Below are 9,028 nucleotides of genomic sequence, written 5' to 3' on the forward strand. Positions count from 1 at the left end.
CTTTTTGCTTGTCCTAGGTCTTTCATTTCAAATTCAGATTTTAATTTTGATTTAATGAAGTTAATTTCAGATCTATCATGGCAGGCAAGCAACATGTCATCAACATATAATAACAGATAAATGGATTCAGGTCCACCTGAACCTTTATAGAAAAAACAGGAATCATAATTGCTTTTGACAAAACCCAAAGTCTGCACATAAGAGTTAAATTTTATGTACCATTGCTTGAGAGTCTGTTTTAGTCCATAGAGGGACTTCTTCAACAAACAAACCTTATTGATCTTAGACTTTACTTCAAACCCTGGATGTTGACTCATGTTTATGGTTTCATCAAGATCCCCATTGAGGAATGCAGTTTTGACATCCAGTTGATCTAATTCCCAATCAAAATGAGCAGTTAGTGCCAACACTATTATCATAGAGGTATATTTTGTCACTGGAGAAAAAATTTCATTGTAATCCACCCCCTCCTTTGAGTAAAACCCTTGGCCACTAATCTGGCCTTGTATCTTTTATCTTGTGAGTTAGAGTCTCCTTGTTTAATTTTAAAAGTCCACTTGCAGTCAATTATCTTTTGGTTTTTAGGCCTATCAACCAAAACCCAAGTTTTATTTTTGATGAGAGAGTTCATTTATTCATTCATTTCTTTCCAGAACTTAGAATGTAGACATTTATTTGCTTCATCAAATGAAGTAGGTTCATAATTTAAGAAGTCCAGACCAGAGAAAAAAGTGACAAATTCTTCATTATTAAATCTGATTGGAGGTCTTATATTTCTTCTTTCTCCATCCCTAGTTAACTGATAATCAACAAATGTAGGATCTGAAGACTCCACCTCAATTAGACCATCTAGATTTTGAGATTCATCAATTTTATTTTCCAGGACGGTTTCTTTCAACAGTGAGGTTCTGAAGTTTTAAGATCAGTTGATTTCACACAAGGCATGTCATTTTCATTGAAGATGACATTTCAACTAATAATGGCCTTAAAGCCATTTTGGTCTCTAACCCACAGTTTGTACCCTTTTGTTTTCTTTCCATAACCCAGAAAAACACACTTTAAGGACCTGGGTTCTAGTTTCCCTTCACTCTGATGTGAATATGCAGTGTAGCAAAAAACTTACAGTTTACTATAATCAGGAATTTTTCCTAACCATATCTTTTTAGTGACTTGAAAATCAATGGCACTTGATGGACTTCTATTTATTAGATAAGTTGCTGTTTTTGGGGCCTCTCCCCAAAAGAACTTAGGAAGACCAGAACTGTACAACATACATCTCCCTTTTTCCAATAAGTATCTATTCATTCTCTCAGCAACACCATTTTGTCGAGAAGTGTATGTTACAGTTCCGTGTCTTAAAATTCCATAATCTTTACAAAACAAGTCAAATTCAGAGTTTCAATACTCAAGACCATTATCAGTCCTTAAAGCCTTGATTTTCTTATTTGTTTGGTTTTCGATCATTAATTTCCAATGTTTAAAGGTTTGGAAATTATCAGATTTTTGTTTTAGAAGAAAAGTCCAAATTTTTCTTGAAAAATCATCTACTGTAAGTAAGTAAAATCTAAATCCACTCAGAGTATTTACCGATACTGGTCCCCAAAGATCAGCATGTAAATATTCTAATATAGAAGTAGATTTATGAATACCAGTTTTGAAAGGCAATTTCTTCTGTTCTCCAAATACACAATTTTCACAAAAATCCGAACCCTTAACATTGTCCTTACCAAAACATCCAAGTTTATCTAAGATTATCAGCCTCTTTTCTGAGATGTGGCCATGTCTTTTATACCAAATTAAAGACTTATTGGAATCAAAGTTTAAGGCTATGGAACAGTGATCTATCATAGATTTAGCACATACAGTATATATGCCATTTATCTTTTGAGAGGATATGATAGTTTTATTTCCTTGCATAAGAGTTAAAAAACCTTTATGAATCATAATGCTGTATTTATCATCAAGCTCACCCAAGGAAATAAGATTTCTTTTTAACTCAGGGACATATCTGGTGTTCTCAAGTTCTAGGGTACAACTGTTATTTAATGAGAGTTTGACCTTCCCAATTCTCTTGATTTGACAACTCATGTCATTTCCCATCTGAATTTGTCCTCCATTTAGGTCAACAAATTCAGAAAAACATTCTTTTGTGGGACAAATGTGAAAGGTGCAACCAGAGTCAATGATCCATTCATTTGGGTCTCTTCTGGTGGTTTTTGCCAAAACAACCCCTTGAATATCAGATTCATCTTTGCAGGCTACAGCTACAGATCCTTCATTATTAGTATTCTCTTTCATATATGAGATTTTCTTGAAGTAATCTTTTATTACATGGCCAGTTTTACCACAGTAATAACATTTCCAGATCTGGTTTTTAGTTTTCCATTGATTCTTATTCATTTCCTTAAATCTGGAGAATTGAGTTTTTCCTTTCTTATTTAATTTTTGATTTAAAGGATATTGTTTCTTATTTTGGTTCTGTTTCTCCTTTATGAGTAACCCCTCACCATACCTAGAGTCTTTAGACTCAGATTTTATTTCAAGTTCTCTGTTTCTCAGGGCTAAGGTTATTCTATCAATGGTAAGTTTTTGCCCCCCATATTCTAATGCATTTCTAATGTCTCTATACTTATCACTTAGCGAATTTAACAATGCCACAACTTGTTGATCATTAGAAATTTCTTCATCACAGCTAGTCAGGTCCTGAATCAGTTTTGTGAATCTGTCAAGGTTATCTTCCAGATTTGAGGTGGGATCAAATCTAAAATTATAGAATTGCCTTAGGAGGTAGCATTTATTAGGCATGGTTCTAGTTAGATATAATGTTCCTAACTTAGTCCAAAGAGCCTGAGCAGATGTAGTTTCTCCAACTTTCTTAATTACACTATCAGATAAGTGCAAGAAAATGGTACTCCATACAGTGTCATCTAATTCCAGTCTCCAATAGGCACTAGTTTCTGTAGGCCAATTACCATCAATAGCTGCAGCACACCTTTTCTGCAGCAATAATGCCCTCAGTTTTTAGCGCCAGAGACTAAAGTCTCCAGTACCATTCCATCTCTCAACTTCAAATTTTTGAGACGTGGACATGATGATAGAGATGTACACACAAAATTTATACAACACACAGAGTATATTGATTCAGGTATTTTATTGAATTGACAGAATGAATAAGACAGAAAATATAATTGTATCTATTTATCATGCAATACACAATTCAATTCAAAAACTGAAAGGCAGTCTAAGAGTGGTCTAAGGAGTGATAATCCTTGTAGCCCACTACTTCCTCAGATTCCCAGATCCTCGTTGGAGATCTTGGACAAAGGTAAGTAGTGGAAGATTACTTACCTTAATGACCAAACACTAAACAGATACAATTAGAGTTTAATAAAGGGGGTTCCAAAAAATACCAGAGTCTGAGCACTTAATGTTTCAGAACAAAGAAAACAGTAAGGAAGTGTCAGAATCGGAACAAGAAGGGCAATACAGGTTCAAGAAGCCAACGAGTCACCAGAACTCAGTAGTGAGTCAAGAACTCACCACAACCCGGACCGAGTCAACTCAACTTGCACAAACCAGTACAAAAACAAAAGATCAAACAGAGTTAGAACGAGTTAAAAAATGAGTCATAAAGAAATTAAAATTTCAGCTTTCAAGAACTAAAAATGGTTTTCCAGAAACACCAGATCTGAGATCCCCAAGAATCCTTTTGAAGATACTATTCGAAAAATTTCTTTTTAGTAAATAGTGGCTCTGATACCACTTGTTAAGTCGAAAAACGTTAAGTTTCAAGAAACCGGATCGCTTTGCAATAAAAAAAATTCGCAGAAAATTAAAAGGATTCGAACACAAAGATACGTTTCGCCCTAAAAAGGGCCCGGATGTTCGGTCTTGTGACCTAATCACCCATTGTGCATCACCAAAATGTGATAAAGTTCAAGATCCACTAAGTGTCAACCAAGAACAGTACAATATGTACGAAGAAACCAAACGTTCCTTCGAATTTCCTTTCGCATCTATTAAAAACTGTAATCCAGCTCATTCTCAATCGCTAGCAAACTATACAACACAATCAGAAACTACCACTAAGATTACAGATTGAGAAATCACCAAGAACATATCGAATTGCAGTAACCCAAGAATCCTAATCTATCACTCAGAGAAAAGGAGAGAAAAACGAAAGGTTGAAAGACTTCGAATCATCTAGAATCAGAGCCAAAACCAAGTAAGTATCTGATCAGTCAACCATCCAAGGGTGAGGGTGAAGCCACGTATATGGCTGAACCTCAACCATTTATGTGGCAAAAGCGTGTTTCTCTAAAACACGTTTTATAACCCGAAATTAATTCCAACAGACCAAGCCCACAAGTCTCAATCTGGGACAGCAAGAAATAGTGAGACAACGCAATTAATATAACAATACCATAGGCACTTTCCTTCTTCCTGCAATTATCAAGTCGATAAAGATCATGTTTATTGAGAACAAAGCTTAGTTAGGCAGAGAAAAAAACTTGGAAAACTATAAGAACTACTTATACGCACTGGCTCTTATCAGAGCAATCACAGTTTCCCCACTTGTCATACATGGTTTAATTGATGCCAAATGATGCAGATAATAGAAATTGGATATGTTAATTGGTGCTTGCTATGATCTTCAATCTTCATACTGAGGCTGCTATTTATAGTTGGAGAATTGAGAAATGGGGTTGTGGGGTCCAGTAATGGGTTCTTTTAACTGCACCCACATTAGCATGAAAGAAAAACGCTACTCTGAGAGAAAAAGTGTCAAGAAATAGTTTTGTTAATGGTGAGGTCTTGCTTCATATTACCCTCTCATGTCAGCATCATCAACAGAGACATTGTAGAGGAATATAATCTGTGACTTTATAAACTAATTTAGTGAATATTTTCTTTTACTAGCCATTCAAACTTTTGGACATTCATGTTATGTTGCCTCCAAATCCAGTGGAGTCTAGCTGCCAACAAATCATGGTTATTCTCTTTCCACATATATGTTACTTGCACATTTAGACAATGATGTTAGACTGCATGTGACTATATCTCTGGCAGTCGGAGGCAATCCAACGCTCAAGTCAAGCGGTGGAAGATATATTTGAGGAAATATAAGTGCCAGGTCAATGAGAATTATCAAGATTGAGAAGGTAATATTGCTTTTAATTTCACATTCTTTGGATGTAACTAGTGTTTGAGTATTCATACCAAGAGAGATGAACTGATGTTCAGTGAATGGTTGACATGTGGCATAATTCTAATTGCTCAATGGTCAAGTTAAATTATATCAATCCCAAAGGCCTCCATAACCTAAATATGGCTTGAAAAATGGTATAACCGAGCATAGGTTGAAAAGTTGTTTAATCGAACCACGCGGTTGCCATAAATTGTCATATTTATGGCTTTGTGCAGTGTGCTGTGCAACTTGGTTTAGGTGAGGCTTGTGGAAGATGCCCATCACAGGAGATGTCGCTCGCCCTGAAATCACACTGCAACGTAACAGTGACACCTTGCCTTGAATAACAATATCCTGGATGAGAAGTCCAATAGTATGTGCTAATCGCCTTCTCGGTGGGCACTTGTCAAAGAGCCAATGCCGAAGCAAATTGGGGACCTTGCATGACCTCTTGCTTGGTTTTTGTTCAAGTGGTTGCCACATGCCACATGACCTAACACCTATATCGAGGCCTGACACATTATATTATGCTCATTCCTTAATTCTACACTTGAATCTTTACTTTAAAAAAATCAAATTCCATCGAAATCTTAACCATCCAATGTTATATATATATATTTTGTTAAAGGAAGATTGATGGGTTTTTTTCTTTCCAATTTGACAGATAAAAGATTCTATTGTTCTTGTTTCTTTTTCTTTTTCTTTCTTTCTTTCTTTTTTATTTTATTTATTTATTTATTTATTTATTTATTATTATTATATATATATATATATATATATATTTTCAAATCAAAAGATCTTGAGATAAGGTTAAATAGAAGCTACTGTGGATAATGGACCAGAAGGGATATTTATATATTGCCTTGACTATAATCTAACAATGTTAGTTGAGTATGTTTGGCTAAGCTTAAAAATACTTTCTTTCGAAATTTAACCACAAACTTTAGTTTGAAATTTAATAAAGCATCTTGTATATTCATGGGCAATGCTACAGTTTGAAAAAGAACTTGAAAATTATAGGCAAACGTAGATTGATTGGTAAACTTCAAACCAAATAGTGACGATTACTAGTGGAGCATGTTGCATAAAAAATTAGCTTCGTGGGAGATAAAAATATGTGGTAATTACAGGGATCCCTAGTATTGAAATCCTAAATTCTAAAACCAGATTTGTAGTTTAGTCTTTCAAAGATCAGAACTTTTTGTTAATTAATAAATTCATATAGAAATTAATTAATTCAACCTTTTGATATTTCAAACCCTATAATTCCTTCCCAATATTCTCTCACAGTCTCACACAACCGAGGCAATGGAAAACTGCTCTATATTCTCTCAGCGAATGCCGACGGCTCATTGAAAAACTCTGGCGATCGACGATGGGTCAGCTTTCTCCGATCGACGTTGCTGGCATTGGAGGCTGCTAAGAGCTCGTCGCAGCAAACGGTAGAGTCTAACTGTGAATGACGAGATCTGGTGGCAAGTTACTGCAGCAGCGATCTGACTCGTGGATAACAAGATCTGGCGAGTTGCAGCAGCAGCGATGTGTCACCCCCGCCCTATGCCGCCACCATTGCTCCACATCGCTGTGGTGATGGTTCGATCTGTGGTGGTGGTGCAATCTCTCTGGCGGTGGTGCAATCTATTGTCCCTCCATTGGTGCGATCTGGTGGCATTGGCGTGATGGGGATGGTGGTGGATTTGGTGGCTACGGGAGGTGAGATGGTGGTGGGTTTTGGGGGTTTTTTGTTGGGTGGTGGTTGTGGTGTGATGGGCCTTAGCACACTGGCTTGGTTGAGATGATGGAGATGGATCTGTTGTGGAGTCCATGAGTCGTTGCAAAATCTGTGAATAGTGGTGTTGGTGTGGGGCGGGCGCCGGGGATGGTGATGAAAATTGTGACTTTGACTGTGAATCACTATTTGTTTATTGGATAATTTGTGACCAGTGTCGTGGTAGTCGCGGTGGTGTTAGTGCTGTTGGAAGTGGTGGTCACATATTATGTGGTCGATTGTGACGAGTGAATTGGTTAATCTGTGATTAATAAACAAAATAAATAATATGTGATCAATAAAAAAGATAAATCGTGACTAAAAAATAATGTGTGATCTAAAAAATCAATAAATTGTGATTGTTGTGACCTATAATATTAGTGATCTGTGACCTATAAACAAATTGTGACGTGTAAATTTTTTATCTGTGACCGATGAACAAATTGTGATCGGTAAAATTTTTTGAACTATAACCTTAAAATAATCCGTGAAGTTAAAAAATTCTGATTCGTGACCCAAAAACAAAAATCTGTTACCAAATCCATGACCATAATTTGTTTAATTAATAAAATATATAAATAATTAAGTAAATTATTATTAAATTTTAATAAATTTCTGATTTTTGAAAGTTGAAACCTCTTTTCTTACTTTTGAAATATGCCATACTTATCCTCTTAATTATGAAATTTTTCCTAAAAATATAAACCCTCTCCATCAACATATAGAGTACGTACTTTAAGCTTAACCAAATTTCAAAACTAGTTTAACAGAGGTTACAAACTACGGAACAAGTACATACATTTGATGTCGTGTGCTCTAATCTATAAAGTTGGGTAATCTGGAGTTGTAATTTATATTTAGCCGCAATCTTCCCGTTTTAGAAAGAAGTTTAACAATGCTGATGATGTCATTCATCTGCCTTTCGTACTCGGTTCAATTCCCATGGGGTCGAAAAGCTGGTGGCATCAACTTATAGATTCGAAATCTTCATTTAGTATCACGGTATGATCCTTGAAATTGGTCACATATCACAAAGTCACAATATTATGTGCACAGCTCACACACACAGAGGTCACAGATCATTGAAATGGTGTCACAGATGACACCTGTAGAGGTCACAGATTACTGAAATGGGGTCACAAATCACATCAGTGTGTGCACAGGTTACTGAAGTTCGTTAAATGTGTCATAGGTCACAATATTATGCACATAGGTTAAAGATGTTTCGAATTGTGTCACAGATCTTAGGTCACAACATTATATACACAGGTCATAGTTGTTTGAAATGGGTCATAGATCCGAGGTTACAATATTATCGTTTTCATAGGTCACCAGTCTTTTATGTGAGGCACATTAAACGTGTGCCTAAATACAGCATTCATAAGTTACTCTTTTCGTGCTTTTTAACTTTTTGTCACATTTTACAGCATATGGACATCTGTTTTCATTTTCTGCTATAGTTTGCACTGAGAAGTCAAGATGCAAGATTGTGTGCTACCACAACTGATTGTTTGTTCAAAGCTAATGTAAAAAACATATTTCCCCAATTTCAGAAAGACCCAAATGTGATAATGATGGATAACTACATTATTGACGTTGCTATTGGTAGACGTTTAGAATTCAATTGCCCTTGGTCTGAAGTTGATTATGTGTTTTTGCTAATTTTTCCCATCAATCATGCACATTGGATGCTCTGTAGACTTGACATAAAAAATCATAAGATGTACGTATACAACTCAAGCTACAAGACCTATTGTGAAAAAATGGTTTTGGTTGGGGTTGACCCCTTTATCAGAGTTATCTTGCATTTGTTGTTTGCTTTGGGCATCTGGAATAGAACCTCTGTTGGTCCACGTAAAGATCCAATTGTGAGGAAGGTGTTGCTTGTAGATGACACTTCACATCAACAAAATGGGTATGACTTCGTGACTTTTTTTTCTTTTTGTAACTTATTTTTTATTTCCAATTTTTCATTCATACTACCATCTTTCATATGTTACCTCTTGAATTTGTTGTGCAGTCATGATTGTCGCATCCTTGTCATTAAGTATGCAGAGTACATGCTACGTGAT

This window comes from Olea europaea, unplaced genomic scaffold (genome assembly GCF_002742605.1).
Source record: "Olea europaea var. sylvestris unplaced genomic scaffold, O_europaea_v1 scaffold4285, whole genome shotgun sequence".
NCBI lineage: Eukaryota > Viridiplantae > Streptophyta > Magnoliopsida > Lamiales > Oleaceae > Olea > Olea europaea.